At 38.5% G+C, this 26,181-nt stretch overlaps 1 protein-coding gene and 1 pseudogene across 1 annotated transcript in view; both read right to left on the minus strand.

Moving 5' to 3' along the window:
• HS6ST3 (heparan sulfate 6-O-sulfotransferase 3) overlaps window positions 1-26,181 on the minus strand; it is a 742,727-nt gene that overhangs the window by 240,414 nt on the left and 476,132 nt on the right. The window lies entirely within an intron of this gene.
• On the minus strand, window positions 14,560-15,797 carry LOC111546609 (annotated as a pseudogene).

Here is a 26,181-nt window from a genome sequence, read left to right on the forward strand (position 1 = left end):
GTGCGATCTTGGCTCACTGCAAGCTCTGCCTCCCAGATTCAAGTGATTCTCCTGACTCAGCCTCTGGAGTAGCTGGGATTACAGGTGTATGCCACCATGCCCGGCCAATTTTTTGTATTTTTAGTGGAGACAGGGTTTTGCTATGTTGGCTAGGCTGGTCTCGAACTCCTGGAAGCAATCCACTTGCCTCGGCCTCCCAAAGTGCCAGAATTACAGGCGTGAGCCACCAGGCCCAGCCTGGAGGAAACACTTTTAAAAAAATATTATAAAGCCAGCATCACCCTGATACTAAACATAAACATATTACAAAAAAGAAAAATTCAGACCAACACACCTGATGAATACAGATGCAAGAATTATCAACAAAACACTAGCAAACTGAATTCAACAGCATATTTAAAAGATAATTCACCATGATCAAATGAAATTCATCCCAGAGATGCAAGGATGATTCAACTTATGTAAATCAGCAAATGTGACACATCCCATTGACGGAATGTAGGGCAAAATCCATATAATCACTTCAACAGATGCAGAAAAAGTATTTGACAAAATTCAATATCCTTTCATGACACAAATTCTCAACAGATTAGATATGGAAAAAATGCACCTCGACACAATATAGGCCATAGATGACAAACCCAAAGCTAACATTATACTCAATAGGAACACTTTGAAAGCTTTTACTCGAAGATTCAGAGCAAGACAAGGAGTCTCACTCTCTTCACTCTATTCAACATAGTATTGGACATTCTAGCTAGCTAGAGCAATTAAACAAGAAAAAAAAAGTGTCTAAACTGCAAAAAAAAAAAAAAAAAAAAAAAAGGTAAATTGTCCTTGTTTGCAAAGACTCTACACACACACGACACACATACAAACTGTTAGAAATAATAAGCAAATTCAGTAAGGTTGTAGGATATAAAATCAGCATATAAAAATAAACACTTTCTATTGACTAAGAGCAAACTATCTGAAAAAGAAATCAAGAAAATAATTCCATTCAAAATAGCATCAAAACATAAAACAATTAGAAATAAATTTAACCAAGCAGGTAAAATATCTCCATACTGAAAACTGTAAAACACTGATGAAAGAAATTGAAGATAGTACAAACACATGGAAAGATATCCTGTATTCATAGCTCAGAAAAATTAATATTGTTAAATTGTCCATACAACTTGCTATTGTTTAAACATAATTTATCCCCACCAAAATACATGTTGAAGCTTGGTTCCCAATGTAACAGTACTGAGAGGTAGTGGGACCTTAATAGGCCTTTGGATCATGAAGGATCCACCCTCATTAAGGGAGTAATGCCATCTCTCAAGAAAGTATGAGTTATCACTCTTGCAAGACTAGATAAGTTACCACAAGAGTAGGTAGTTATAAGGTGAAGCCACCTGTTGGATTTGGTCTCATCTTGGCATGCTTCCAGTTGCTCTTGCACATGCCCCTGCCAGGTGATGCCATCCACCTTGTAATGATGCAGTATGAAGCCTTTGCTAGATGCAGTTGCCCAACCTTGAACTTCCCTGTCTGCAGAAGAATGAGCTAAAGAAACCTATTTTCTTTATAAATTACTCAGTCTCTGGTATTCCGCTGGAGCAATACAAAATGGACTAAAACAGTCCCCAAAACAATCTACAAATTCAATGCAATTCCTATTAAAATATCAAAGACATTCTTCACAAAAATAGAAAAAAAAATCATAAAATGTATGTGCAACCTACAAAAAAACCGGAATAACCAAAGAAATGTTGAGCAAAGACTCCATAAATAAAATAAATAAAGCTGGAGGTATCATAGTACCTGACTTGAAAATATACTACAAAGCTACAAGAACAAAAATGTCATGGTATTGGCATAAAAACAGACACAGACCAATGGAAAAGAAGAGAGAACCCAGGAATAAATCCACACATTTACAGTTAACTGACCTTCAACAAAGGTTCCAAGAACACACAATGGGAAAAGGAAAGTCTCCTTAATAAATAGTGGTGAAATTAAAAAACAGACAACTACATATAGAAAAATGATATTAGACCCTTATCACATACTATATGTAAAAATCAACTCAAAATGGATTGAAGATTTCATTGGAAGACATGAAACTATTAGAAGAATATTAGGAGAAAAGTTCTATGACATTGGTCTGGGCAATGACTTTTTAAATATGACCCCAAAAGCACAGACAACAAAAGCAAGAATAGACCAATGGGATTACATCAAACTAAAAAGCTTTTGCACAGCAAAGAAAACAATCATGTGAAGAGACAGGCCACAGAAGGGGAGAAAGTATTTGCAAACTATACATCTGACAATGGATTAGTATCCAAAATGTATAAGGAACCCAAACAACTGAATAATAAGAAAACAATCTGCTTAAAAAATGGGCAAAAGGTCTAAATAGACATTTCTCAAAAGAAGACATTCAAGGCCAGGCACGGTGGCTAATGCCTGTAATCATAGCACTTTGGGAGGCCGAGGTGCGCTGATCACTTGAAGTCAAGAGTTTGAGACCAGCCTGGCCAACATGGTGAAAACCTGTCTCTACTAAAAATACAAAAATTAGCCAGGCACGGTGGTGCGTGCCTGTAGTCCCAGCTACACGGGAGGCTGAAGTAGGAGAATAGCTTGAACCTGGGAGGTGGAGGTTGCAGTGAGCCAAGATTGCACTACTGCACTCTAGCCTGGGCGACAGAGCTAGACATCATCTAGAAAAAAAATACATTGAAATAGCCAAGAACTATAGTAAATATGCTGAATGTCACTAATCAGGGAAATTTAAAGCAAAGCCATAATAAGATATCTTTTTACTCCAGTTAGAATGACTATTATATTATCAAAATGACAAAAGATACTAGCAAAAGCACTAGCAAGATACTAATACTAGCAAAAGTCCTAACAAGATAATGACTATTATCAAAAAGACAAAAGAAACTAGCAAGACAAAATACTGCAAGGATGTGGGAAAAAATAAACTCTTGTATACTGTTGATGGGAATGTAATTAGTATATCCATTATGAAAAAAACTTAATGGAATTACCATATGATTCAGGAATCCCACTACTGGGTATATATCCAAAGATAATTAAATCAGTATTCATATTTATTGGAGCATTATTCACAAAAGTCACGGTATGGAGTCAACTAAGTGTCCAGCAGTGGATGAATGGACACAGAAAATGTGGTATACACACACAATGGAATACTATTCAACCATAAAATATATGCAAACCCTGCCATTTGCTACAGCATGGATGAATTTGGAGGACGTTAAGTAAAATAAGCAAAGCACAGCAATACAAACACTGCATGATCTTACTTATATGTGGAACCAAAAAAGTTGATTTTACAGAAATAGAGTAGGGAATGGTGTTTACCAGGGGCTGGGGAGGTTAGGGAAGGAGGAGAGATGCTGGTCAAAGGATATACAATTTCAGTGAGATAGGAGGAGTAACTTCAAGAGGTCTACAATACAGCATGGTGACTAGAGTTAATTATATATTGTATTATTGAAAAATGCTAGAAGAGTGGAGATAAAGTAATAGCTATGTAAGATAATGGATATGTTAATTTGCTACTTAGTCATTTTACCAATGTATGTATACCTGAAAATATCATATTGTGCTCAGTAAATGCATATAATTTTTCTGTCAATTAAAAAATTTTTTAAATGTATTGAATTGCATACTTATGATTTGTGAACTTCTTAGCAGGTATGACACACTTTTACTTTTTTTAACTTTACATTAAAATATAACTAAACCCTATAAAAGAAAGAAAAAATCCTCTATAATAGTGCCAAGTATAGTCCAGAAATTTGTTATCATTAATAGCAATTCTATTGAATCACAGTTAATACATTAATTAGTAATGTAGTACAACAAATATGGTCCAAATAAATATTTTTCCATGCAATCATTTAAGCTCCATATTCAAAGGAAGTCCTCAGTAACTTTCCATTGATACAGTTATCCCATTGTAAAAGACACACATTGTTTCCTCCAAGTATTTGACTGTTCTCTGCTAAGAGTATCCTAAATTTCATTTGTGAAATTCCCTTCCCCAGTTCTACACCATGTGGTCTGTGCCCAGTGATGGTATTCCCAGCTCTGCAAGTGAACCCTCAATGGCTCAGCCAGTGTTTCTCTCAGGCACAGTGTTCTTTTGGGGGCAGAAAAATTCTTTGTTGTATGGGACTGACTCATGCACTGTATCATGGTTAGCCTCCCTGGACCTTATAAAAGGTGTCAGTAGCCTGTAGGGCCTGTAATTTTTATTACGTTTCTCCAGGAGCTCAAGGCTGCTCTTCTGCATAAGATACCAAGATGAAAGACCATGGATAATATCTTATTCATTGTTATGCCACCTAAGCCTAATAGTACCTGGGACATGTTAGCTTGTCAATATTAGGTTATTTGGCATGAATTCAATAAATGTTTATTGAGCACCTCTATGTGCCAGGCATGGTCCTAGAAAATTCGGATAGACTGGTGAATAAAACAGACCAAGTCTTCCACATATTAAGTTTCACTTCTAGTGAGGGATAAAAAGAGATGTTGAGGCCAGGCGTGGTGGCTTACACCTGTAATCCCATCTCTTTGGGAGGCTGAGGTGGGCGAATCACCTGAGCTCAGGAGTTCGAGGCCAGCCTGGCCAACATGGTGCAACCCCATCTCTACTAAAAATACAAAAATTAGCTGGGGGTGGTGGCACATGCCTGTAATCCCAGCTATTTGGGAGGGTGAGGCATGAGAATCTCTTGAACTCAGGAGGCGAAGGTTGCAGTGAGCCGAGATCAAGATTGTGGCACTGCACTCCAGCCTGGGCAATAAGAGCGAAACTCTGTCTCAAAAAAACAAAAACAAACAAACAAACAAAAAGATGTTGAACAAGTGACAAATGCAAATAGAATGAATGCAGATAGTCATAAGTGCTGTGAAGTTAGGTAAATATAATAGTGTAATAGAAATAAAATGGAAGGGGGCCGTTTGCTTTAGCGATTCTCAACCAGGGATTATTTTGTCCCTGAGGCCATTTGGTGATACCTAAAGACATTTTTTATTGTCACTAACGAGGCATCTAGTTTACAGAGGCTAGGGATGCTAAGCATCTCACAATGCACAGGACAGCCAACCACAAAGAATTAGACAATCCAAAATCTCAATAGTGTAGAGGTTGAGAAACTCATCTTTAGATAAGAGTGAGCAGGGGAGGCCTCTCTAAGGAGGTCTCATTGGAGTTAAGACTTAACTGATGATAAAGAGCCGTACGAACAAAATCTGGGAGAAGCAGCATTCCAAGCAAAGAGCACAGCAAGTGCAAAAGCCCTAGGGTACAAACCAGTTTGAATGGTTTGAAAAAAATTAAGAAGGGTAAAGGAGCTAAACTTAACCAGTATGGTGGAGAAAAGCATATTCAAAATGAGGCTGGGCAGAAAGCATGGACTAGATGATCAAAATCATGGTAAGATGTTGGAATTTTATTCTTAGTAGAAAGTGAAGCCATTGGTCGGGCACTCATGCCTGTAATCCCAGCACTTTGGGAGGCCGAGGCGGGCAGATCACGAGGTCAGGAGCTTGAGATCAGCCTGATCAACATGGTGAAACCCCGTCTCTACTAAAAATACAAAAGTTAGCCGGGCATGGTGGCGTATGCCTGTAATCTCAGCTACTCAGGAGGCTGAGGCAGGAGAATTGCTTGAACTTGGGAGGCGGAGGTTACAGTGAGCCGAGATGGCGCCATTGCACACCAGCCTGGGTGACAGAGCAAGATTCTGTCTCAAAACAAAAAAAAAGAAAAAGAAAAAGAAAAAAAAGAAAGTGAAGCCATTAAAACGTTTTAAGCAAGGAGATGACATAAATAGAGTTTTAAAAATCACCCTGCCTGTTGAATGGAAAATGGCAGATAGAGGGGCAAAGGTGGAAACAAAGGGGCAAGTAAGAAGACTATGGCTGGGGTCCTAGAGAAATAGGTTGATGACCTGGAAGCCTTCATGCATGGAGAGGCCACAGATAAAACATAGAATCCTAGTTAAATTTTGATTTCAGATGTACAATGAACAATATTTGGTATAAAATATCCCACGCAGTATTTGGAACATACTTATGCAAAAAATTATTTGTAGTTTATCTAAAATCAAAATTTAACTGGGCTTCCTGCATTTTATTTACAAAATCTGGCAATACTATGCATGCATGAATGGACAAATATATGCATATGTAAATAGAGGATGAACGTATTTGAAAAACGAGTCAATCTGCTACATTGCCCAAGTTCAAAAATGAATGAGAAATGATTTCTATACGTAGAAGAGGAAATATGTACAAATATATATTGTTTATACAGGAGATCAGATAAGTACCTAATCAATTCTGAAATTTACATCTCCCACTTATTAGTTCAAAATCTCCAACTTGCTTCAGGATATGCCTCCAGTATCTCAATGAAAACTGTAACATATTTAAGAAATGGTTCTCATTGTCCCCTAAGTCCTCAACTTTCCATTTTCTGTCCCCATCATCCTGGAATCTCAAGTCCAAGATCTTGGGATAGGCTTCTTTCCATGAATTTTATTTTCATATATGAACTAATAAACTTTGCAAATTCTGTCACTTCTTTGGACATTTCTTTTAAATTACACCCTCAGATCTAGTTTCCACAGATCCACTTTTGTGTAGATCTGATTCCTGCTAATTTCTCACATGACTACCAAGATCCTCTCTCTCTTTCCCTGTTAGCATTATGTCATTCTCACGTTTAAATCTTCCAGTGGTTCTCAAGATTGTGCAGAATTGCAAACCGGTCCTTTTTAGGCTGTATCATGACAGCAGACGTCTTTAATTTGGTTCATGCAGTGGTTTTTAAAAAGGAGTCAATGTTTAAAATTAAGAGCATTTTCTTTAAAATCTATGAGTCTGGATGTCTTGAAAAATCTGAAGATCTAGACACACCAGATCTGCATTTGCTCATGGCTACAACAGCTGGAGTTGAATAGAAAATGTTCTCTTTAGACAGACTGTACAACTCCTCACTTGCTTAGGTGTCTTGGCTGGAATCTGGTCTTATGACTAGAATTGGATTCCACTCAAATGCCTTTCCAGCCAGCACTGGAGATCTCTTCCTGCTCCCCGCTTCAGTACAAACTGTCAGTGAGGTCTATATCCTCAAAAAGCTCCTTTTATTCCCTGCTCCCCTTGGCTTGGTCTTTCTTCCCCCACCTCCAGTAGCCATGAGGACATGAATCCATATTTTCTCTTTCTCAATCCAGATTATTTTTACTTACTTTCTAAAATTGCTTTTGTACCAACATTGTTCATTACCTTGTTTTGCTTTTGAAAGCTAACACGCATACATTCTGGAGGTGTTGCTGGGTACTCATCTCACCAAGACTGCTGTGTCAGCTTCCTGAGGACAAAAGCCTTCCGGTGCTACTTCTTCCAGCAGTGCTGACCATCCAAAAAAGGACTCAAAAGTAGTTGTTGGCCGGGCACGGTGGCTCACATCTGTAATCCCAGCGCTTTGGGAGGCCGAGGCAAGCAGATCATGAGGTCAGGAGATCGAGCGAACCTGGCTAACATGGCAAAACCCTGTCTCTACTTAAAAAAAAAAAAAAAAAAAAAAAAAATTAGCCAGGTGTGGTGACATGCATCTGTAGTCTCAGCTACTCTGCAGGCTGAGGCAGGAGAATCGCTTGAATCGGGAGGCAGAGGTTGCAGTGAGCCGAGATTGTGCCACTGCACTACAGCCTGGGATACAGAGTGAGACTCCGTCTCAGAAAAAAAAAAAAAAAGCAGTTGTTGCATGAAATTACTATCCTGCAATCTATTCGACATACAAAGAGGAAAATGGGCTTGAATTTATTCCTTTTTCAAATGGTATACTAGTATGGTTTGAAACTTGTAATTTTTCCTGTAATCAACTAATAAAAAAAAGCAAGTTCTTTTAAGCAAGTTCTTTTAAGCAAGAAATTAAGCAAGTTCTTTTAAAGTTTCCGTTTAAAGTAATTTGATAGAGCCCCTCTATTAAACCATTCTCTTATTTTATTCTACAGATAAATTTGATTCTATGACCAATAAAAACTAAAACTTCCATTATTTTGTTCTTACTTCTTATGAGATTATTAAAACTCAGAGATCTAATTTTCAATCATTTTAGAAAGGCTGATTATTTAAATGTTAAAGGCTTGAAATAAAGAAATCAAGCATTCTGTGCCTTTCTATGCATCTATTAAAACATAAGGGAATAGATGAGAAGCCTGAATTCTAAGAAATATCTTCTATGTAAGTAAATACCAAAATCTACATAAATGAGTACATAGAAAACAATATTTTAAGGAATTTATTTTAGTCACGCACTGAAAAAAGAATATGATTTAAAGACAGTTTCTAAAGTCAATATTTGCTTAATCAAAAAAATCTTTCCACACAATAATTACCTTCAAAGAAAATTTTTAAAAGGTTCAAAGTCAAAAAATAATTAGTAAGAAAGTCACTCACGGTAGGGATTAGCAAACAATCTGTGTTTTCCTAAATCAGCTCCTCTTGATGTGTTGTCAGGATCATGAGGCATAAAAAATTTTAAATGGGCTTACTGCTGAGAACTCATCTATAAGGTACAACCATTTTGCAAAAAAAAAAAAAAAAAAAAAAAAATCAAAGTGTTGACCAAAGTAGCAAACATACGTGACTTAGCTGCTTCCATTACAAAGTTGGCTAGTGAAGGTGTAAACGATAATGTTATACAGAAATCTTTCAGGAAAGGCTCATGTTAATATGCTATGTGAAACTGAATGCTGACTATTGATTACAGTCTTCATAAATATATATATATATCTGGGTGGGGGCTTGGAAGATGTTTATTCATTAATGAATAAGAAAAAAATATTCCTCAGTCATATTGACTCTTAGAAGGCAGTTTGGAGGAATTTTGGAGAAAAATAGTTATATAAGGATACCAGTGGCTGATTAGTTTAAATCTTAAGTTATTATATAGTAAATAAAAGTTGAAGAAAAGGTGAAAAATTAATTATCAACTCAAATATAAGATAACAGCATTCAATTATCTAAGAGGGAGATTATATTGTTCATTACCCAGCACATGACTTCCTTATGTCAGATTTTTTGCATAGAATCATACTATATCATACCAGTAGCACTCACAAGGGATCACAGTGAGTGTCCATAACCTCTGTCACTCTAGAAATACCATCAGAGCAACCCCAAACAGTGACTCACCCAAGGTCACTTAATTGGTCTATGGCAGAGAAAGGGCTAGAACTTAGGCTTCCTGGGTAGAAAAAATATTGGTATTTCTTGAATTAGCTCAATTGATGTTTTTGCCCTGATGATATCTTGCTTAGCATTGACTTGTTGACTTCTTTTCTTGTTTAAATGAAAGGCTAAGCCAAATATTCTATCAATTCTACAAAGTCTTTTTTTTTTTTTCTTTTTTTTAACACAACGGGAGTTTATTTTTCTCTTGTGTAAGTAGGCAATCCACGGACTGGTGTGGCAGCTTCACAGTCCTCCGGGATCTAAAAAGTTTTTTTAGTCCATTATGATTTATTCTCTACAATACTTAACTAAAGAGTTTGTTGATTTGCACTCAGGAGTTATATAGCTAAGAGGCAACCAAGTGTAATACAAAGAATTGGTCTGAAGTCTTTGCACTGAAGGTCATATAGTCTCTTGCTTCAGGGTATTAAAGGTGAAAATGAAAAAAACCACATAGTTCCCTAGGCTCCAGAATCCCTACAGAAAATAACATCAACAGTTAGTGAAATTATAGCTGTCAACACATCATGGAAAACAGATTTTGTAAAAAACATTAAAATTAAACCCCAGGACTTATTTTGTATTGATGATTTTTATTATAAACAGTAAAATATATATACTATCTCACCTACAAAGCTTTCATGTTGAAAGGGCCTCTAATATGAGTTATTTTAATATGATGAAGCAAAAAAGTTTAAGAATCTCACAGTGGAAATAATTTAATTGTGCAAACTCTAGCCATCAAAGACACACTCTTTTGATGTAAAACAAGGACAATTCATGATTACAGAGAATGTCCTAGCTATGGGTTATTATGAGACAAGCCAAGTTTCCAGACCAAAAGGCACTCACTCCAAAGGCTAGGTATAAAACAAACTCCAAACCAAGCCAGAGAATTTGGGCTAGTTCCTTGAAAACAGTGGCTACTGGCTGGGCCTGGTGGTTCATGACTTGAGGTCAGGAATTCAAGACCAGCCTGGTCAACATAGTGAAAAGCCATCTCTACTAAAAACAAAAAAAATTAGCCAGGGGTGGTGGTGTGTGCCTGTAATCCCAGCTACCTGGGAGGCTGAGGTGGGAGAATCGCTTGAACCCAGAAAGCAGAGGTTGCAGAGAGCTGAGATCACACCATTGCACTATAGCCTACGTGACAGAGTGAGACCCTGTCTGATAAATAAATAAATAAGTAAATAAAACAAAACAGTGCCTACCTATTTCCAGCTTGAGCAGCCCAAGAACAAAGGAAACAGCAGAAAATATTCCCTTTTCTTTAAATCCACCACTTACACCGCGGGTAGCAGGCACCTTCATCAGTGCCTTGGTCAAGTGTGTGGAAGGCAATTCAGTTTCAGCTTGGAGCTGCATCTCCACATGGAAAACTGCCACGTGGATGACCCAGACTTGGCATTTTTTCCTGAGACCCACCAGTCACACATTTTTATGAGGCAACCTTGACCATACACTTCCAGACTAGGAAGTGCTTCCCGACTAGGCCCCATTCAGGATGGATACTGACAGTGCTCATTCCTGATGGAGCCAGACAGTTTTCCTTGGTTGACTCCTCTTGATAAGGCGAGAGGAACTGAAGCATTTCCATTGCTGGACTTGTGTGGGAGGATGAGGGAATGTGCAGGGAGGAAGGCTTCTTCACTCCAAAAACCAGAGTCCACTTTGGTGTGGTGCTGCACTTAACCAGCCCGATTATTGGGCACTGAATTTCTTTCGCCACCACTTGGCGTTTTAAATTTTCTATTCATTTTCTTAAATACTAGGTATCCTACTCCATGGTCAATAAAATGAAATAAAAAAGATCTACACAGTCTTCCACAATGGTGGAACTAATTTACTCTCCCACCAACAGTGTAAAAGCGTTATTTCTCCACATCCTCTCCAGCATCTGTTGTTTCCTGACTTTTTAATGATTGCCAGTCTAACTGGCATGAAATGGTATCTCATTGTGGTTTTGATTTGCATTTCTCTAATGACCAGTGATGATGAGCTTTTTTTCATATGTTTGTTGGCCGTATAAATGTCTTCTTTGAGAAGTGTCTGTTCATATCCTTTGCCCACGTTTTGATGAAGTTGTTTGTTTTTTTCATGTAAATTTGTTTAAGTTCCTTGTAGATACTGGATATTAGCCCTTTGTCAGATGGATAGGTGATTCCTCGAGGATGTAGAACCAGAAATACCATTTGACTCAGCAATCCCATTACTGGATATATATATACCCAAAGGATTATAAATCATTCTACTATAAAGACACATGCACACATGTTTATTGAAGCATTATTCATAATAGCAAAGACTTGGAACAAACCCAAATCCCCATCAATGAATAGACTGGATAAAGAAAATGTGGCACATATACACCATGGAATACTATGCAGCCATAAAAAGGATGAGTTCATGTCCTTTGCAGGGACATGGATGAAGCTGGAAGCCATCATTCTCAGCAAACTAACACAAGAACAGAAAACCAAACATTGCATATTCTCACTCATAAGTGGGAGTTAAACAATGAGAACACATGGACACAGGGAGGAGAACATCACACACTGGGGCCTCTCAGGGGTTGGGGGCCAGGGGAAAGATAACATTAGGAGAAGTACCTAATGTAGATGATGTATTGATGGTATAGCAAACCACCATGGCATGTGTATACCTATGTAACAAACCTGTATGTTCTGTATATGTATCCCAGGACTTAAAGTATAATAAGAAAACAAATAAAAGAAAAAATATCTATACATTGGGAAAGATAAATAGAGCAAATAGAGCAACAATTCTTTCTTTTTTCTTTTTCTTTTTTTTCTTTCTTTCTTTCTTTTTTTTTTTTTTTTTTTTTTTTGAGATGGAGTCTCATTCTGTTGCCCAGACTGGAGTGTAGTGGTGCAATCTCAGCTCACTGCAACCTCTGCCTCCTGGGTTCAAGCGATTCTCCTGTCTCAGGCTCCCAAGTAGCTGGGATTACAGGCGTATGTCACCATGCCTAATTTTTTATATTTTTAGAGGAGATGGGAGTGTCACAATGTTGTCCAGGCTGGTCTCCAACTCCTGACCTCCGGTGATCTGCCTGCCTTGGCCTCCCAAAGTGCTGGGATTATAGGCATGAGACACTGCACCTGGCCCAACATTTCTACAAGAAAAAAATCAGCGTAAGGAGCATGGCACTGTAAATTCTTTCGTGGCCAATATCACTGAGCGTGCATGCTTAAGGGTGAAAGTTTAGCACTAATTTTTTGCTTTATTCTTTGAAATTAAACACAACTTTTGACCTAGAACACTTGCATAGTAATGAGTGTAGCCCTATACAATTCTTCAAATTGGAGGTGGGTGGCTTAGTCCAGAGCTGATCACCCTGACATCAATCCATGACTCCTAAGAGTAAGTGTTGCCCCATCTGTTTTTAACAAGACATTTATTCTCAGCAGCAGGAAGTCATAAAAACAATCCCTTCATCTTCATTTACATTGTCAGGGGAAACATGGCAGGCTGCCCAGCACAGCAGTGAGGGGGCCGCGGCCTGGGCACCCTGTCACATTTCCCTTGCACATCCCAGGTCCTCTCGAGCAGCACAGGACAGTGCCAAGCAAACCAACACACCCTCGCCCGTTCCTTTCCAGAAACTTGACAGTGATGTCTAGAACATTACACGTGTTCTTTCTCACATGTGCCTCTGCTCCCTCTCCCCCATTCCTCAGAGGAGAAAATGCAAAAGCTCTTCTGACTTGAATATCTGCCCATTTCGGGAGGCCACACCATCACCACATCAACTTTTTAAAATAATTAAATCAAAACATTGTGTTCACTGGCTTGGCACCCGATCCACTTGAAGAGTTTTCTGAGATGTTGAAAACCAGTGTCAGGTCCTTGGGATCCCTTCTTCCCACTGGCCACTTCTGCGCATCGTTTAGCAGTGCCTTTGTGACAATGTTTTCAAAGCATCTTCCAAATTCCCTAGTTCTATGAACTCTGCCACCAAACAAGTGAAGAACAAGCCAGGGGAGAAGAAAACTTGCTGACAGAAATATGGAAATCAGCAACAATAAAAAGGGGAAATACGTCACAGGAAAGTTGGAATGGCCTAGATTAAAACAAGCTATTTGGAAATTTGCCCAGGTGGGGTGAAGATTCCAAACCTGTTAGGCAAGCTAAAGATCCGCCTTGTGAAATTACACAGCTATGTTGTAAAGTGCTAAAAGGACTAGAATATCAACAGTCTTCCTATTTCTACAGGCAAACTAGAAAAAGGGACTCCCCTGCTTACTGGTCCCTCAGGATGTCTGCCTGAAAAGAAAACCAGCTCAGAGACCCTGCATTCTCTCCTACGGTGTGTCCTCCTAAAGCCTAAATCAACTGCTTGTTTGCCCATCTATGTTTCTAAGAACATAGGTCCAAATACAGGCACTGCTGCCAGTAGGAGAGTGAGGTAGACGAGTGGTAGGGAGGAGGCCTCTCCTTTCATGCCTGCGTGCAGTGGTGACATCACACCTTCCCCTGGGTGTCTTCATTCCGTTCCTCAGCAGGCTACGCCATGGAGGTCTGTTCAGTAATCAGGAAGCTCAGTGCAGGAAGTGTGCCAGAAAACCCAACTGAGTGTGGGACGAAAATGAAAATATCCATGGTTTACTGAGCAATGAGATCTACAGCGCCATCCAAAAGGCTTCTGATCTTGATGTGGGTCTCTGTCTAGAAGCCTTGAAGAACTCGTAATCCCCACATTCAACCCGAATGTGGCATCCACTAACGTATCATCAGGGTTGTATTCAACTCTTGGTATGCAATAAACTGGAAGTCTAAAAACAGGAATTTGAAACAGCCTAAAACTGTTTCGTGTTGGTCTCCATTGCCCAGATTGCCAGGGGAATACGCCTACTTGATCTGGGGCAGCTGCAGGGGTGTGTGTGTGTGTGTGTGTGTGTGCGCGCTCCACCTTCGTGGATCATCAATTCCAGCTTCAGAGTGTGGCCAACACCCATGTGGCAGATACCAGACAAGGCTCTTGTGAAGCCACACAGTAATTCTCACTAGTCAGGGGGGAGCCCCAGTCTACCGGAACCTCATACAGAGGGAAGGCTGAGATAAGGCTTGGGCCCCTCAAGTTCTGTTTCATTCAATGTAACCCACCACGCCTCAGTTAAGGGGAGGCAGACTTGGCAACAGAAGCTGAAAATGGTCCTGTAATAGAAGTAACTGGACCAGGAAGAGGAGGTACCTGGTCCAGTGATGTCACAGCCATTGGTGCCCACGGGGGAGTGGGGCTGGTCATGCAGCCATGTGTCAGGAGTAATGATTGTAGGGGGTGGGGCATGAAGAGTATGGTTCTGGAAACAGTGCTGTCGAGAAGCAGTTTTGCAGAAGTACTCTGCAAAACTGATTGTCACCTTCTCACTTTAGTACCTGGTGAGTTTGACCATTTTCCTAAATTTGCTGGTAATTGGATCCTTAAAGCTACCTTTCCTGAGCGTGGACTCTATTGTTTGGATCTGACTCCAGTCTTGTTCCTTAGCAACCTCAGGTGAAAATGAGGCTGTACATTTGATGCCTTTTTCATTAATGAATTCAATTTAAATTCCATGGACCCCTATCTCCCAGTCCAGGTAATCACTAGCATCCTCAAAGTTAGTATGGAGGGAGACAGAGCAGAAAAGCTTAGGCAGCTCCTCTGAGATTGGAGGGGAAATCAGCTGTCCTTAAACGCAATGGCTAACATGTATTCCCTGAGTCCCGAATAAAGATTCATGGCTGAGAAGGTCCCAATGCAGCCATGAAGCCACTTGTCACTCCCTGTCTTCCATGTCACAAAGAGCAGACAGGGGTCATTGGTGAATCTAGGAAGTTGTGGCTGTGGAAAGCCATAGAGCTGACAGTAGAGTTCAGTAAAGCAATAGCAGCACATCTGTGCAGTCACCTCCAGATCCTTTGTGGAGCTGCCGTTCCATTAGACTGGGGGAGAGGGCTCAGTGCTCCTGACGCTGGATTCATTCATGTGATGGGAGAGCTTCCAGGTCCCAGAGTTAAATCCAACACACTCTCCTATCTGCTGCTGCTGTCTACATGCTGGCAGTTTTGAAGAGGTCCTGACCTAGGGCCAGGGATGGCTGTGGACTCGTTCTCGTGACTGTGTGTTTTACTTCCAGATAATTTGGGCTTCTTGCTCCCACAACAGCCTGCTGTCAACTTGGGATCCAGTGGAGGAACATGATATATTTTTCCTGTCCTGATTGGGTGCTCAAGTTCTAGAATGCTGCGGACCCTGAAATCAGAAAGTTTGTATTGCCAGAGGAACAGCTACAACAGAGGAGGGGAGCTATTTTGTTTCTGAAATGAGACTTCTTCCTTCCAATTCCATTCCTTCTTCCTGTATCTTTTCTCTTGGCCCAGATGCTCTTGCAGGGACAGGACCTCTCGTGCTCTGCCTCTGCTTCCTGCTTCATTGGAGCCATGCATCTGGCTGTACGCTCCTGAGAAAAGTAGGCCCACAGGTCCAAAAGTTTTGAGAGAGCATAAAAAGGCATATGTACCTCTTAACCTAAAATAAAAGTTAAAAGAAAAAATAAAAGGTACTTTGGTCAGGAATATAAAACACTATTTTCATTAAGAGTAGACAGGGAGATATTGCGCAGGAAAGAGAAATAAGAAAAGAACTCTAAGACATTCTAATTTTTAACCTGATCTTAATGTCTACCAGCAAATTAGGTCTGGAGAGGTGAGGCAGCTTGCTCAATGTTACACACCTAATCGTTAGTAGAAATGGGATTAGAATTGACTTAGTCTAGGTTCTTTTCTCTGCACCATGTCCTTGAGTGAGGGTGAGGATTCATTGTAACATTGAAAATGAATTGTTCATTGAATAGGATAACTATCATATGAAATATAAATGCAAACACCAGACTCTGAAGTCTGATATACATGAATGATTTGGGGATTATTCAGTGTTATACAATGTGCCTATCATTGCTTCTTGCAATTAGAATGGATAGGGTATAGTTCACTGGGACATTTTTCCAATATGCATCTTGGAAGATGAACAGTCACTGTGTTAGAATATTGCCCTTGTGTCTTGAATGCAATGGCTCACTGCAGGCAGAGACCCAGGCAGCACCAACAGTTCAGGCTTTAGAGTTAAAAGTTGTTTCAAGCATTAGATGAATGAATTCATTAAAGATTTATTGATTCAGAATATTCAGGAGGAATGGAGTATGAAGTGAGGACAAGTCAATTGGCCAAAAAAAAAAAAGTCTACAATAAAATACTTTTGAAGAAATACAAATCAATTATTTTAAAGTAAAATAAGAAAACGCAACCACTAAAATACTGCCAGATATATATACTGTAGGGCCTATTTTAATAACTGAATAATTTATCTGTAATTAGCAAATTGTTTACATGCAAATGGCACTGGAAAGCATTTGAAAATATTTTAGCACATTAAAAATGTGCTATTGAATCTCATTTATTTCAAACTTGGCATGCCAAACTTTTCTCTACAGAGAGTAGAGAGGTAAAATATAGTCTAGTTCTACTTAAATGATCAGAAAGTCTCATAGCAATAATGCTCTTCCTACTATAAGCAGTGATAATGATAGTAATAATAAGTCATTTTCACTACTTATAGAGAGTCCATAAGTATTTTCTAGTTTGTGTCCCAACATATCTCTGTGTGGTGAGGACAAATAGAGGCTAAGGGATATGCCCAAGATCTATGAATAGCAGAAATTAAATTCTCAAGCCTAGAACCCAGGTTTTCTGATTCTCTGCTTTGTACCCTTCCACTCCTCTACAAGGCTTGCTAGGATGGAGCACAGTCTTCTGGCTTAGGCTAGATGAGCTCTAATGTCATTTTGCATTGCCAAGGTCTCTATTTCTATGACTTTATGAGTACTCTGACCTTAAAGTACATGGTGCATGGTACACGTATGTGCAATGGGGACTTAAACTTGTTGGATTTCAGGGACTCTGGATGTCCCTTCAGTGTGTTGTTTTCAGCATTTCATGGATCAGTACATGTGAATCCTTGTTGTTATGAGGTAGGCATAAATATACAAACTATCTTTGACTCTTCTTCCTAAACACTAGGTTTAATTTGTAAAGGAAACTGAGTCAAATATCCCTAAGCCATTCTAATGTCAAGGAAAAATGATAGCTCCTTATCTACAATTAACATGACTAAGACCTAGACTCAAGGGTAATCTTCTCTTCTCAAGCAACAATTACTGTAAGACCAGCTTTGGCAAGGATAGCAGAGACTCCAAAAGAATCTTGGAGATTAATTTGTTACAGAGAAACATATGCATGATAAGGAAAAGTCTTTATGCTGTTAACTTATTAATACAGAGGAAACTGACACAGATAAACATGCATTTATTGCTCAAGAGTAGAGTCCATTTCACCTTATTTTATACCTGTTTGCTTGCTGATATTAAGTTTATTATTGACCTTATTTATATTGACATAGATGCAATCTTAAATAGGGCTCAGTTTGAAGTTACCTAGCATCAAAATGTAGCCTTTTATCCTTTCTATACGACGAAAGGCCAACCTGTTCCACTGATTTGCATGCACATGCATGATGGTCTGGCCATAGCAGATTATGATGAACAGACCAACTAATAACTGGTCAACAAGCAGAGTTGACCAACATGCCTGGAGAGGAAGAAAGAAGCCTTGAACTATAAATCATGCTGTGAACAGATTAAGTGAACATTCCTTGAATTGTTCCATTGGTCTTTTATCATCTAGATTTTTCAGCTTAATTTCTCACCATGCACATCTCTACCCTAGACCTCCTGAACTACATTCTCACAGATGCTTCACCAATAACTTTCCTAACATTATTACTACTATGAATAATCTTTTCTGGCCCCAAACACTCCCATCCTTCCTTCTCTCATTCACACACAGACTTTTGCTCATATTTAAAGATCCAGCTTATATGTTACATCCTCAGAGAAGCCTCAAGCAACCATACCCTCCTCTATATTCAATACTACTTGGTCAAACCATTACTATAGTACTTATTATAATGTGTCATAATTACTTGACTAGCTAGCTCACGCATTAGACTATACATTCCTCACGGGCAGAGTCACTGTGTTATTCCTTGTCATATTTCTTCTACTCTTTGATCACCTATACTTTACTTTTTACCCCTGCCAACATGCTTTCCACATCTTGCCTCCTGTTGGGTATAAAGTAGATGTTCTATAAATGCTTCTAGAATGAACCACAGTGGGAGTGGCCAATGGTCAGCCAGGAGGCAAGGGGTGCATAGATTTGTGTATGATGAAAACTCTTTTAACATCATGTGTAGACCCAAAGTCTCTCCCTGACCGGTAGTTTAGGCTGCAGACCAGAGTGCCTGCAGCTTTGTTTATCCTTTTAATGTGCAACACACTTAGATTTCAATGTCACATTAATCTGGGATATTAATTCCACCAGCACTTCTGATGGAAACTATAATTTATATTACTGAAAAACCTTTCTGTGGCTTAATATTCAGAGGTGTGGGAATACAAATGATATTAAACATTAAGTTGGCAAAGAGGTATGAGCAAAGAAACTGTATGGTATAAAAATATAGGCACCAAATTAAGACTATAACATTTCACAATTAAATCAGGATGAAATGAACAAGTATCATAGGTTGTGCATTAATCAGAAAGGATATAAACCAAACCAGACACATTTATCGCTTAAAAAATCCTCAACTCCCTAATGTGCCTATAATTATTAATTATTTATAAACAACACTGGAAGTGTTGACATTGTATATTCCTATAAAATGAAACATAAAATAATAATGCCTCAGTTTTATACATCCCTTCAAGTTAATGATGCAGTTTTAAAGGATCCTGTGAAGTTTTAGGTGAGCAGGCATTGATGAATGCACAGAAATGGTAGCTGTTTGAGGTCTCAGTTGCCTCTTTCCATTGAATACTCTTTTTGACAACCCTGTAGAGAGACAGTACGAAGTGGCCAACACAGCCATGAGATCTAACCCTGAAATGCCCCAAACTTGCTGAGTGACCCTGAGCAGGGTTTACATTTCTCTGCACTCCACATTCCCTATTTAAATAAATGGGCTAGACAAATTAGTCTTTATTTTCTTTCAACTTGAGTATTCAACCATTTCCATTTCTAAGGTTTATTTTATTTGTCTTCCCAGATCTTACCACTTACTCAGAGGAAAATGTGGGTGTTATGAAAAAAAAAAAAAAAAAAAAGATTTTCTATTTTTAACATATTTAATAGCTGCGAATCATTTTTTTTCTTTTTTTTTACATTTTCACCAGTTGTTATCCTTCTAGCCTCAAGTAATACAAAGTTTAACCTCATGGGAAAGTATTTTCCCATATAATAGGATATGGAGAGAATGCATGGGCTGAGGGCTGGATCAATGATAGCACTAAGGACCCGGGATCTTTCCATCTCTCTGCTCTGCTATCCTTGGCATCAGTCTCCTTTTCAGACTTACGGCAAGGTGGCTGGCCTAATTCCAAGGATACAATGGAGAATATCAAGACCAGATCCACAGTGTCACATTTCCTGTGAAGGTGTCATTCTACTTGAAGTTAACAGCCAAGAGCTCAGGCCAGTAACTTCTTTCTGTCACATTATCAAGGTAATTTGGCAAGTAGCCATTGAATGTCTAGTAGGAGTCCAGTATGATGCCAGGAACTATTAGTGACACAATGAAAAGAAGAATAAAGTAAAATGCATTCAGTTTTCACTATGAGATCATGATTAGTTCAGAAAATAAAGTATATCTGTTTTACAGCCATAAAGCAACACTGAAACATTCTTTCCATGAAGATAACCAAGTCCTAGCTGAATCTCAGATATGGTTAGATAGTGTTACCTCATCCCCACTTATGCAACAGAAAAAATGCCACGTGTATAAGTGCCACACTTACAGATGATTTTGGAAAAGAATTTATTATCACAGGCCACACTTAGCTTATTCTCAAAGTAATTAAAGCTCAGCAATGCAGAATTCACTTAAGATTGAAACTAACTGTTATTTGAGATATCCAGAATAAAATTTTCAGCAGGACAGAGTATACCATCAAAACATGACAATAGCTACTATAGATTAAAATATGTGGCATACGGTATGTATAATCCATTCCCAAACCCTGTGTTCTCAGATATGACCTGTTTTCTAAGTGATAAATATTTCATTATGCTCATTATGGTCTGAACATGAAATATGTGATGAAATTGAAATAATAATATATAGGCACTTGAATGTAAAGATTCAGAGAGCCAGCCAGGTGCGGTGGCTCACACCTGTAATCCCAGCACTTTGGGAGGCGGAGGCGGGCAGATCATGAGGTTAGGAGTTCAAGACCAGCCTGACCAACATGGTGAAATCGTGTCTCTACTAAAAATACAAAAATTAGCCAGCCGTGGTGGTGCAGGCCTGTAATCCCAGCTATTCAGGAGGCTGAGGCAGGAGAATCGCTTGAACCCAAGAGGCAGAGGTTGCAGTCAGCCGAGATCGTGCCATTGCACTGCAGCCTGGGTGACAGAGCAAGACTCCGTCTCAAAAAAGATTCAGAGAGCCAAATGATGGTATTTCCTGAATACACTGAAGTATGAATATATCACAGAGTATCTAACCATGTCACTATCTTTCATACTTCTAACAATGCTGTAAGGAATACCCATGTACATCCCTACTGAGCTTACAGGTAGCAGTTTGTGTTGGAACCTGGTTAGTGGAACTCTGAGGTCATAAGACTGCACATTTTTCATTTTCATAAATGCTGCCAAATTACGTTCCAAAATGGCTATACAAATTCCCAGCAGTTGTATATGGGCACTATATGCCCATAATTACATGATATAAGAAATTCTAACTTTCACCAATCTGTTGGGTGAGAAATGGCATCCCATATTTTCTCATGTGCTTCCCTGACTCTCAATTAGATTAAGCTCTGACAATTTCTTATCTGTTTGTAGGCCATAATAAGCCTTTCTACTTCAGGAAAAAATGCTCATTTGTTCTGATTGTTCGTTTTTCTGTTGGGATATTTTCTATTTCATATTGACTCTATAAGTGTTTCATACATGTTAGATATTATGTATGTATTCATGAAACATGTCCCAAATATATTCTTCCAGCTTTATTTTTAGTGACTTTTATCATGTTTTTAATTTTTATGGAGTCATATTTGTTAACAATGTTTCCCCTAATGATTTGTGTTTTTGTGTCTTAAGATGACTCTTCTTTGAAAGAGGATGTGTGGGTAAAAAATTTTCTGATCCTCCAATACCTAGAAATGCCTGTATTTTATCATTACTCATTATATAATAGAGTGATGCATATAGAATTTTTAGTTCAAAGTTACTTCCCCTCATATATTTTCATGTTATTTTTGTGTCCAATGTTGCTGATGGGAAGTCTGATGCCAATCAAGTTTGCACACCTTCAAAAAAGTGATCTCCTCCCACCTCCACCACCCCCTCTCTGGCAACTCATTATTTTCTATATATGCTTAAAGCTCTGGAATGTTACAGGGATGTGATTATGAGTGGGTTTTTAAAAAATAAATCTGAAAAACAATTTTTGCTCAGTACTTAGTGGGATTTTTAATTTAAGACTTGTGGGTGTGGGGAGGAGGAAGAACTGTAGGTGAAGAAGAGGAAAAAAGAGGAGAAGAAAAAAAAGAAGAGAGAAGATGAAAGAAGCCGCAAAAGAAAAAAGGGAAAATGGAAAGCGATACTAAACAATGGTATCATTAATAAGACGTATCCATCTATCTATACCTCTAATAACCTCTATGTACATTTTTTCAGTCTTTCCAAGTTTTTGCTTATGGAACACAGTTATTTTGGTTTGTAAAATTAGAGAGCCCTTTGATGAGAAATTCCTGTTTTTTTCGGAAACCCTTAATTCCCGAGGAAAACTTGGATATATTTAAGAGTTATTTCCTCTGTTATTAGTCCCTATATTTCCAAATGATATGTTTATAATGTTATCTTTTAATTGATCAGTTTTTGACATGCGTGGGGTTGAGCCTTTAACTCAGTGACAACACTTTCCTTCCCTCCCCATCTTCTCAATATGATTTGTCATAAATTTGGCTTAGGTCAATGATCAGTGTTTACATTATTATGACTATTGTTTACACCACAGCTAAGTACTATCCTATAATTATGTAGTTTTTTGGTTCAACTTTTTCTCTTACAAGAGTTAATAGATCACACAGTTGTCACATTGGGACTTCCCGTTGCCCTTTGCCTGTGTTGGGTCTTTTCTTCGGTTTTATATTTTCCTCTTTCAAGAATAACCTTATTTACTGAAGAATATCCTTTAATAGCCTTTTTTAAAGAGTGTTTACTAGAGTCAAATATTTGAGTCCTGAACAAAGTGTCTTATGTTTACTCTTTTGCTTGAAAAAGAGCTTTTCTGGGTCTTTTTTTCCCAGAAAAAGAGAAGCTGAAAGAATCCTAAATTGAAAGTAATGTTACCTCATTCTGTAAGGTTTTCATTCATAGTCTTTTCAAAGGAGGTGTATTCCTTCAGTTCTAAAAAAATTATCCGTTTATCTGATCATTATCTTTCAGTCTCTCTATTCTCTCTGCAACTCCTATCAACTGAACGCTAGCTTTCTGTATTGATTCTCTAATATTACTAATTTTGTCCTCCTATTACCCTTTGTCTTTTTGCTGGGAAATTTCTTTAATTTTCTCTCTCATTCCATTGAAACTTTTTTTCAAGTAGCATATATTTAAATCCAAAGAATTCTTTCTTTTTTCTCAACTATTCTTTTTTATAGCATCCAGTTCTTACTTCACAGATACAACGCTTTACCTCTATGAGAATACTTATTATATGCATGAATACGCCTGCATGGGGTACCTTTTATTCTGCTCCTGATTATGTCTCTGTTTCCTCTGCATTTATATTTTCTGATTTGTTTTCATTATTTCATGGAGGATGCTCTTCTCAGATGTCTGATAATCCTTGTCTGTGAATTCACATTTAAGGCTGAGGCTTAAGAAAGTTTACTGGGATGGTTGGGGGAAGCTTATTCTGTACATTGACAGGGCTTGTTGACTGCTCAGTTTGAAGTGATCAGACTGTAAGCCAGGCTTTTCTTTAGGATACCCACAGATTTTAGAACCTTTAAGTCTCTCTTTTGGAGCCACTGAATTTGTTTCTCTGAGCTCCTGAATAGTAAACACACCTGGTCTCTCTGGTATACTAATTGCTGAGGTCCTTTAATTCAGATTTTAAAGGTTCATTTATATCCCCTTTTAGTGTCATCTCTCCCATGCCACCTTCTGCATTTAGTATCCTTTAAACTGGGGCCTCTTGGTTTCAAACTTTTCAGAGAATATACCATTTCCAATCACCGCCATGGAGTGGGAAAATGATACTAACATGGCTGCTATGGGTGAGAAAGGGCACTTGGGATACCTGTCCTGTCCTTTACCCTACCTATTTTGGGATCTGAGGATCTAAATGGTGAACATTTCAAGCGAGTCTGTGGGGCAAACTGGATCACTCCTCGTTAGTATCCCCTTCTGTTACTTTATATAAGTTTAAATATGTACTTCTCTGCTAAATTAACTACTTCTCCACTCAATTTCTTCCAAAGTTTGTTCAAGTGTCTTCTCAGCTATTGCCTCCTCTCCTGTTATCTAGTTCCTGTGGGTTAACGCCCCATTAATTCCTTTACTCTCATTTGAGAAGGGTTTTAGAAGGGGAGAGAGATAAATGTGTGTGGCCAATTCACTATGTCAAGCAGAAGTCCTGAGCTCTCTATGTTTGAGATCTTCCTCACTCTCACATACACAAGTTTATGTACTGTAGCTGCAGCTGTAATGTCACCAGGGTCTCTGATCTTGTTCCTCAAGCGTTCCACCTGCTGTAGCACTTCTAATTTCTTCTCTCATCACAGACACAGGCGAAAGAGAATGCTTTTATTCTGCAAACGCACAAGGAAAATAGATACTGTCTCATGGATTTAGTAGGAAATTTGGTTACTATGAGTATTTTAAATTACTTGGGTTTTTTGTTTATTCCAGTATTCCTCTATTTGAGGACTACTCCAGTGGTCAATTGTGTACTTATTTAGGGTCATGAGAAATATCTTGTTTAAAACTAGAGATGAGGGAAGAACAAGCGTAGTGAGATCATGTGCCATTTCTGCTAATTTAATTAAGGAGCTCTTTGTTTTAGATTTGCCTAGGTCATTTCGTGGAGAAAGGATCCCACATTAATTCTTATATGACCTTGTGCTTTTTTTTCTTTGTATTTTCATGTATATATTGCTATGGTTTTAAGAGTCACTCCTAGTCAAATAGGGAATTTCTTCAGGTTTTGTGACTAAATGATGCTTAAGCAGTGTGCCAATGAGACATTCATTATGCAAGGTGCTAAGGCAAAGCACCCAATGATCTGTGAAGGAAATAGAACTTCATCTTTGGTATTTTAAAAGTACTTTCCAAGACAGATTATAGCAGATCACCACAAAGGGGAAAAAATGGTGTCAAGTAATTTTATAAGACAAAAGAGTTGCAAGTATGTGCTATCTCCACTTAAAAACACATAACTGCATGCAGTCTGGGTTTTTCCCACACAAAGAGTTCCTGAATAGGTAGAAGAAAAGTTCTACAAAATGCATCAGCCAGAAGTACTGTGCTAAATTGCCTAATTACTCATGCTCTGTGGAAACTTTCAAAATGCAGCTGGCACCACTTGCTGAACTTGTTACTTCATTTTCAATTGCAAGGAACAACAAAGTAGTTTATTTGTCTTATTTAGGGGGACTGAAAAATGAGTAAGGTCATAAAGTAGATATGTATCATTATCATTTATACCTGAAGAGGCTGTGACCAATTATATGATTTCCTGTTATCTGCAAGGCAACAAATAGAAGCGGGAGAAAAGTCTAGAAGGTATTTGCAGACAGGCTGACCGGATCCATATGGCATGAGCCTCAGGCTTGGTGCTAAGACAGTAAGATGAAAGTGCGTAAGAAGATGTGCATGACAGGTTGATTGGGCTCATTTGTCTTCCAAAAACCTATCAACATAGAGATTGTATCATCAAGAAAGGTGATGAACTTTGGCATCAGGCATGTCTTCCACAACATGGCCATTAGCAAGTCACTTAATCTGATAAAGTGACATGATTCTGTAGGACAAACCCAGGCTCCCTGTGTCACCCATTACAGCTTTTGCCAGTAAGGCCTGCCCCACTGTGGCCAGCCTTTTCTTTCTCTTTCTTATACACTTGGGATTTTTCCTCACAGTAACTTGAAATGTTGATCTTCCACTGCTGCAAAACTTTTTCAAGCATAAAAGTAAATATCTAAAGATAGAGCAGCTTTCTCTTAACTTTTAGAAATAAAAGATAAATGAGTCTTCATTCTAAAGGAGCAGAGACCAAAAAATAATAAGAACTGTCAAAGAAAAACAAATCCTGCTACTCTGTTACCACCTATGAAACTCGGGGTTTGATTTACTCTGTTACCATTTATGATACCTGGGGTTTGATTTCTTTTTAAGTTTATTTCTCTCCTTTATGATATGATATACTGAAGTGTAATAGGTTCACCATTTAACCAGGAAGAGGGTCTGAGACAATGTGATGGAAATCCAGCCTTGCCTAAGCGACAGCCAACCTATGCCATGGATTCTTTTTATTAAAATATCTACGTAAGATGATTAGAAGGTTTGATTTATTAGAAAAATTAACTTGGGGTCAAAAGAAAATACGATATAGGTTGAATTGCTAACTGGCTTTCCAGCCTTGGACTTTTTTTTTCCCTTTTTTCCTATTTCTGCTGACTGGCTCTATTGCTCAGCGTAGGCCTACTTTCAGGGAGCAGCCTTCTCTTTCTTAGCCAGCCCTCAGAAACCTGACATTTTCCACCTGGATCT

The sequence above is a fragment of the Piliocolobus tephrosceles genome, chromosome X, assembly GCF_002776525.5.
Source record: "Piliocolobus tephrosceles isolate RC106 chromosome X, ASM277652v3, whole genome shotgun sequence".
NCBI lineage: Eukaryota > Metazoa > Chordata > Mammalia > Primates > Cercopithecidae > Piliocolobus > Piliocolobus tephrosceles.